Source organism: Canis aureus, chromosome 2, assembly GCF_053574225.1.
Source record: "Canis aureus isolate CA01 chromosome 2, VMU_Caureus_v.1.0, whole genome shotgun sequence".
NCBI classification, from domain to species: Eukaryota; Metazoa; Chordata; class Mammalia; order Carnivora; family Canidae; genus Canis; species Canis aureus.
Genome location: NC_135612.1, coordinates 54,215,784 through 54,224,000, shown reverse-complemented (window position 1 = coordinate 54,224,000; position 8,217 = coordinate 54,215,784). Strand labels below are relative to the sequence as shown.

Sequence of the window (8,217 nt, the reverse complement as noted above, 5' to 3'; positions counted from 1 at the left end):
GCAACTTCTAATTATTTTATTTTTTATCTTTTTTTTAATAGATTTTATTTGTTTATTCATAGAGACACACAGAGAGAGAGAGAGAGAGAGGCAGAGACATGGGCAGAGGGAGAAGCAGGCTCCATGCAGAGAGCCTGACGTGGGACTCGATCCAGGGTCTCCAGGATCACGCCGTGGGCTGCAGGCAGCTCTAAACCGCTGCGCCACTGGGGCTGCCCTCTAATTTTTTTAAAAAGATTTTATTTTCTTGAGAGAAAAAATATCACTGAAGGCGAGGGGCAGAAGCAGAGGGAGAAGCAGACACCTTGCTAAGCAGGGTGTCCCACTTGGGGCTCCATCCCAGGACCCCAGGATCATGACCCAAGCCAAAGGCAGACACCTAACCGACTGAGCCACCCAGGTGCCCTGATGAAACAGCTTTTCAAAATGAAGAGAAGAAGATGAGGGTTCTGGAGAATTCACATTGAGAAAGACCAAGGTGGGATGCCTGGGTGACTCAGTGGTTGAACATCTGCCTTCGTTTCAGGGTGTGATCCTGGAGTCCCAGGATCGAGTCCCACATCGGGCTCCCTGCATGGAGCCTGCTTCTCCCTCTGCCTATGTCTCTGCCTCTCTGTGTGTGTCTCTCATGAATAAATAAATATAATCTTAAAAAAAAAAAAAAGACCAAGGTAATCCAACCTGCCCAGGTTTATATAATGTCACATAAATTATTATTGCCTGTGTCAGAGTGTTGGCTCCAATGTTAGAGCTCCTGTGGCTTCCCACAAGTGACTTGATGTCTCTGCACCTCAGCTTCTTTATTTTCTTTTTTAAGATTTTATTTATTTATTCATGAGAGACACAGTGAGAGGCAGAGACACAGGCAGAGGGAGAAGCAGGCTCCATGCAGGGAGCCTGATATGGGACTTGATCCCGGGACTCCAGGATCACACCCTGGGCTGAAGGCAGGCACTAAACCACTGAGCCACCCAGGCATCCCACAACTTCTTTTCTTAAAATATTTTTTATTTATCTGAGAGAGAGAGAGAACAAGCACGAGTGAGGATAGGGACAGAGAGAAGCAGGCTCCCCGCTGAGCAGGGAAGCCCAATGCAGGAGCTCTATCCCAAGATCATGACCCGAGCCAAAGGCAGACACCCAACTGATTGAGCCAGCCAGGCGCCCCTCAATCTCTTCATCTATAAAACAGGACTAAAAAGAACTTGCCTTAAAGTTGTTGGGAGGTTTCTGTGAGTTTTTGCGAGAAAAACATGCAGTGTGGAACCTGGTACAGTCTGTACTCCATAAATGTGAGCCGTGTTACTGTTTATTTATAAAAAAACACAAGGTCTCGCTTATTGACTTGCCTTTGTACCATCTCACTTGACTATCACAACTGCTCTGAGGCTGGATGAGGAAGATAAGGCAGATGAGGATAGAACACTCAGGAGGTGAAGTCACCGGCCCAAGGTCCCACAGCCGGCAAGGGGCCAAGGTTCTTGGACCGGGCGTGAGGCCGAAGAATGAGCCAGCCAAGGGCTTGGCATGAAGGTGCTTAGCAGAGTCCGGCTTCTATACTGCCCTCCTTCCTCCTTCCCGTCCAAAAGCCATGCTGGGCCCCCATCTGAAGGTCACCTCTGGGACGACAGCACCTCAGGCCAAGGGCTCCCAGGCTGAGCCTGGCCTTCTTCCCCACCAGCTGAGGTCCCCCCTATCCCTCTCCTCTGTGCCAGGCCTTGCTGCTCTGCATACCCCCTGCCTTATCTGGGGACCTGGGGGCCAGGGGGGTCCCTCCCTTCTCATCAGCCACCCTGGTGGCAAAACAAAGAGGGGGCCTCAGGTGGGCCTCGATTCAGTGAATGAAGCCCAGGCCCTGGGGATTGAGTGGACCTGCCAGGCCACCTGGGGCTGCCCACAGGCAAAACAGACTCACAGAGCCCCACCCCAGGCCTGGCCAAAAATGTTGCCCCAGCCGAAGGCTTGTTCAGAGAAATGACTCAGCTTGGGTGCTCAGATGCAATTTCCATGTTTTATGAACTAAAGGTGTTTTCATAACAGCTGGGGATGATGAGCCAGCAGCAGGCTGTAAACAGTTGAAAACGCCCAGGCCTAGCCCTCACCCACAAGCAGGCCCTCTGAGGCTGGCAGCTTCTCTACCACGGTGCTTCCTTCACGCCCAGGTGAAGCCAAGGACTCCTTGCTTCATCCCAGCAAACAGCACAGGCTCCCAAAATACCGTGGAGGTGCACCTCAGTCATATCTGTAACCAAGGAGGGAGGGAGGGACAGAGTCAGGCCCACAGCCTACAGGACCTGCTTCTGTCCTTCCCCATGCCTCCTCGGGCCTCCGGTTGGACTGGAAGCCTTCCAAGAACCAGTGTCCTGGGACCAAAAGTCTGGGAGGCCCAGCTCTGAGCCAGAATTTGCAGGAGAGGCACCACCACACAGGCAGGGAAGATCCCTCTCTCCCCCACACAATGACAGTTATTCCTGAAGTAGCACATGACACAGGTACCCTTAATCCTCCCTTTGCAGGAGGTGGGATGGTGCCACCCATTCCTTCACCCCCACCCCCTCCATTCCCACCTTCATTCACACAGTTATTCATCAGGACACTCAAAGGCCAATCTGTCAGCTTCACCCCAGGCTTCCCCAGCTCAGTAAATGGCACCACCATCCTCTGGCCAAAAGCCAAGGAGCCTTCTTCCATCCTGATTTTTCCAAAGCAAATCCTGTGCACCTTACCCCTGCTACACATCCAACCTCGGGCCACTCCCCGGCCACCACCCACGGCCACGCTGCTCCCCTCTTGCTTGGACACGCAGCAGCACCACCCGGACTCCTGACCCCAAGGCCTTGGCCTCTAAAATCCATTCTCCACTCATCGGGGTGATGTGGTTGTGGGGCATCTTTCTGACTATACCATGTCCTGCCTTCACATCCTCCACTGGATCCTACCAGATTTTTTTTTTTAATTTTATTTGTTTATTCATGAGAGACACACACAGAGGCAGAGAGAGAAGCAGGCTCGCTGAGGGGAGCCCAATGCAGAACTCGATCCCAGGACACCAGGATCACTACCTGAGCTTAGGGCAGATGCTCAACTGCTAAGCCACCCAGGAGCCCTGGGATCCTACCAGATATTAAAGCCTTTTTTTTTTTTTTAAAGATTCTATTTATTTATTCATGAGAGACACAGAGAGAGACAGGCAGAGACACAGGCAGAGGGAGAAGCAAGCTCCATGCAGGGAGCCCAACGTGGGACTCCATCCCGGGACTCCAGGATCACACCCCGGGCCGAAGGCAGGCACCAAACCACTGAGCCACCCAGGGATCCCATATTAAAGCTTTTTAAAGAAACAAAGCGCCCCAGCTTTAGCATCAGGCTATGAAGAGATGAGGTGAACAGAAGAAGGGCTCAGAGGCACAATTGTGTGTAAATGTGAACTTGCTACATGACAGGCATCACCAACCGGCGGGGAAGAGACTCTTATAGATGGTGCCGGGACAAGTGGTAATCCATATGGAAAAAGTAAAATTAGATCCCCACCTAACATCACACACACAGCTCCAGGTGGATTCAAGGCTTACCTGTGAATAACAAGTGTTTAATACACTTAGGAGAAAATCTAGGAGAATATTTTTATGACCTCCGGGTAAGGAATGATTTCTCTTTTAAATAATTTTTTTGCTAATTACAGCATGTATTAAAGAGAAGTGTGTGTCCTACGTGTACAGCTCGATAAAATTTCAGAAACCGAACCCAGCTCTGTGTCCAGCGCTGGAGCCAAGATATAGGATCCAGCCAGCAACTGGGAAACTCCTGAGGTGCCTCTTGATAAGAAAATATCCAAGGTACAAAAAGTATCAGCCATAAAGGAAAATATTAAATGTGTCTGATAACATTTACATTCAAAATCTGCAGCAAAATATACCATAACCGAGATGACAAGATACGGCCACAACCTGGGAGGAGGTATTTGCAATGCATACAACCAGCAGAAGATTAGTTTCCAGAATATGTAAAAGACCTTTGCAAATCAAAAAGACAGACAACCAACCCAACAGAAAATTCAGTGTAAACTGTGAGCAAACACACCTCACAGAAAAATGAAACCCGTGAGGTCAATGACCGTATAAGAAAAGAGTCTGTCCTTTGCTGGTACCAGAGAAATGCAAATTAAAACAACAGCAAGATATGCTGTCTCCCCCATCAGACTGGCAAAAAAATGAAACAAACAAACAAAAAAAACACAAAAAACTGCCTTTACCAAATGTGGACGCCAGCCTCAGACATGGCGGGCGGTGAGGGGAATGAGATAGCAGGAAGGTCTCTGTCCTCTCCTGGCCAGCATCGTGGTCACTGTGCTCCCTGACTCCAAAGCATCCGGCAGCCCCCATGGCTCCCCATGGCTCCCGACTCCTGAGCCCGAGCTCGTAGGGGGTCTCCCCTTCACGAGAGTAACAACAGTTACTGACCTCACAGAGTCTGTGGGCCAAGAATTTGGACTTGGGCCCAGCAGAGGGGACAGCTGTGCCTGCTCCCCACCCCCTGCCCCTGCCACACACACACCTGGGGCCTCAGCTGGAAGACTTGAGAGCAGAAGCTGGAATCCCGAAGGCCCTTCACTCCCGTGGGGTGTTCAATCAGCAGAAATCTTGGCTTGGCCTTGGCCAGAGCCTCCTTGCGGGGCCTGCCAAGGACTTCCTTGCACCATGGCCATGGGTTCAAAGGTCAGGAGTGACTAGGAGAGAGAGAGGTCCAACTTTATCTCTATGACGACATCTCTGTGGAAGCACAGCGCAGAAGCCCTTGCCACAGCTTCTTCATCGAGGCAGCCACCAAGGGCTGCTCCGTTTCACGGAGACAGGAGATGGCCTCCACCTCCTGTGGGCATGCAGCAAGGTCTCAGGCCATGTGGGACTGGAGACATTTCTGTGGCCATTTGTAGACAGTAGACAGAGGAAAATATTCATATTTAGAACTGGAATGAGTCGGGGCAGAGTCACAGCAGGTGTTGATTAGGAGCCTCTTAGGCCTCTGAACAAAACAAGAGGCAGGGAGGCCCCCCACAGAAGCTACTTTTGGAGGGGGGTGATGATTTGCAGGGGAGGCCCACTGATTATCTCAGCTTGGTCATCAATGTGGTAAGTCCTTCCTGGGGCTTCACCTTTTATTATCTGTAAATTGAGTGGGACCAAAAGAAAGGGAGGAGGGACCTCAGTCAACTGTGGGCCCTTTGAGAATCCAATGGAAGGAATGAACCCTCCCCTCCAGGGAAGAAAAGGATACTCAGACACCCTGCCCATAAAACAAGGCTGAAAGTTCCAGGGGCAAGCAGAGTCTGCCCAGCTCCGGGGTTACATGTGGGGCCTCTGGACCCAGAGCATCTGGGTGCAAATTCTGCCCCCAGTCCTTACCAGGAAGGGGACCTCAGGTGAACAACTCGGTCTCTCTGTGCCTCTGTTTCCCCACGTGTAGAAGTTAGGAATGCATTCATCCTTCAGGTAACTGAGGACCCAACCCTCAGAACCTATGGGAGAACAGTGGCTCTGTTTTTCTCATCTGGAAAAGCCCAGATGTGTGTGGTTGTTGGTATTGGTTTGGGAGCTCGGACAGAGGATCTTTGTCCCTTCTCTCAGAAAAATCTCTTCATCCTGAAGACCTCTCCTAAATCTCACTGCCCAGAGTGGGGCCATGTGAGCGGCCCATCATCAGTGAGGATGAGGAATGGGGAGTTAGCTCAGAGGTGCTCAACCAAGGGCCAGCACTGCAACTCTACGGAGTGTTTGGAAACCGTTGGGGGCAGGGACATTTCAGGTTGTCACAGTGATTGGGCATTTAGTGGAAGTGCACACACAAATGTGAGGATCTGGGGAGCAGGCCTGTGGCCAAGGTCCAAGAGGAGACGCTGCAGAGAACCAGCAATAGGACCAGGAGGTGGTTCTATAGAGGGGGACACAGTGTCTCTGCTCTTGCTCTCATGTTCCTTGGAACTACTTGCTGAGGCCTCGGGGGGGCCGCCCAAAGCATCGCCACATCCTGCTGTGTCATGCCACATCCTTTGGTCAGTCCTCAAAGGGACCCTGACTCAGCAACTAACGCAATGAGCAGGTAAAAGGAAGTGGGAGAAACGTCACTGTTGCCTGTTACCATGTCCTTCCGCCTGGCCTAGTTCCCGGCAGGCAGGGAGTCAGCCCCCCGGTTGGTGTGGGCCAAAACCAGAACTCCACCAGTGGGCCCGCTCAGGGGTGGGCAGGACCTCTGCCACCATCAGGACTGGGGGATGAGAGGACTGAATCCGATCTCTGAGCAAGAGGGAGGAGGTTACCCCCCCAACCCCAGCCCGTGGGACAGAGAACCAGATCTCACCATTCCCATTCCCGGGGAGGGACACCGACCAGGGGCAGGGCAGTTTCAGGAAGTCTGCCCTCTGCTCACAGTGGGGCCTAAACGGGAGGCTTCATGGACACAGCTTAAAGGTAGTGGGTTTCGTTGTTGCTATTCTGAGGATAAAAGCAGATCGTATTCACAGTCAAAACATTTGACAGGCCCAAGGAAGAAATGAAAAATCCAGCCTCAGGGCCATCTTGGACAGCTGCTCTCAGCCTGCTGGGTGGTTGTGTTTCAGTGCCCATAGGTAAACTTCATTTATACGTACTATTTTATAACAAGGCCCCTTTTTTCCTTTTAAAATTACAGTATGTGGGGCAGCCCTGGTGGCTCAGCGGTTTAGCACTGCCTTCAGCCCAGGGCCTGATCCTGATGACCCGGGATCAAGTCCCATGTCAGGCTCCCTGTATGGAGCCTGCTTCTCCCTTTGCCTGTGTCTCTGCCTCACTCTCTCTCTCTCTGTCTCTCATGAATAAATAAAATAAAATAAAATAAAATAAAATAATAAAATTACAGTATGGGCCATATTTTTGTTTTAAAACTCTATAGACAGGGAAGCCTGGGTGGCTCAGTGTTTTGGCGCTGCCTTCTGCCCAGGCCTGATCCTGGAGACTGGGATCGAGTCCCACATTGGGCTCCCTGCATGGAGCCTGCTTCTCCTTCTGTCTGTGTCTCTGCCTCTCTCTGTGTCTCTCATGAATAAATAAATAAAATATTAAAAAAAAAAACCTCTATAGACAAGGCAAAGTTTGCTCTTCCTTTCCTTCTTCCACCCAGGGGCACCAAAGTCCCTATTCCCAGTGTCACCTGGGTGATGTGGGTGGGCACACAGGAGCTGAGGTCCCCGGGGATGGGCTTTTGGGAAGCCAGAGGTTGGCAGAGTGACATCTTCTGCTTGCCAGCACTGGCTTCCAAGCAGGAGATTCACTGATCTACCTGTCCAGGCCCCAGCCACCCAGCCCCAGGGGGAGTCCCCGCCACGGAAGGAAGGTCCCGATCCGTAGCTCTGCCTGTCCGTAGCTCCCACCACGGAACGTGGGCAGCAGGGGCAGCTGTTTGGAGACTTCTGGGTCGCTCTGCAGACAGGGCCCCATCATCCCTCTTGGCCTTCCCCAGGTCCAGGAGGAATCAATTTTCTTACCTCCAGGCTTGGCCGAAGTGCATTAGCTCTGGCGACTGCAGAGCCAGTGTGAGGTGGCCTGTTTCCCACACCTACCTGTGGGTCACGGGCTGGGCTCTCGCAGCTGGAAAGGTCCTCAGGTGATCCCAGCTGCCTTCCCTCCGCACCTGCTGTGTGCAGGGCATTGTGCCATGCACTTTATAGAATTAGTTCATCCCTTTCTTGTGACATCCCAGCAGGGAGGTATCATTATCCCCCATTTAATGGATGAGGAAATTAAAGACAGCAGCCATGTTCCGGGCACGGGGCCTCCCCAACATCTGCCCACTGCAGCCCTGCTGACTCATGGAGCCCAGAAAGTCCACATTTTATAAGGTCAACCCAAGTACCCTGGGATTTCCCATTCTGCACTTGTTGACACGGAGGGCTAGAATGGCTTATTTCCGCCGGGCACACGGATGGGCGTGAGGACATACACGTGCACTCTGTCTCTGGGACCAACTGTGCAATTACAGGTGACAGCTTCCAGGGGAGAAGTGGGAAGACCAGAGCTCCACCTCTTCCTGCTAACGTCCAGCCTAAACTTGGCCATGTCTCACTCCCTAAGCCTTGGTTTCCTCATCTGAGGAATCCTAACCCCATGACTCTCAAAGGGCAGGCATGGTGAAGACGTTCCTTTTGCCCTCCAACCTTCCTCCTCAAGGGCAGGCTTCCAGCAGTGA

General features: G+C 51.9%; 1 long non-coding RNA gene across 1 annotated transcript; it reads right to left on the bottom strand.

Moving 5' to 3' along the window:
- Positions 1 to 1,992: 1,992 nt before the first annotated feature.
- Positions 1,993 to 7,814, bottom strand: LOC144290738 (uncharacterized). Its single transcript, XR_013358287.1, has 3 exons — positions 7,592 to 7,814; positions 4,555 to 4,726; positions 1,993 to 2,242 (listed from the first exon to the last, which is right to left on the bottom strand). It is a non-coding gene; the product is annotated as an uncharacterized LOC144290738 (long non-coding RNA).
- Positions 7,815 to 8,217: the final 403 nt, after the last annotated feature.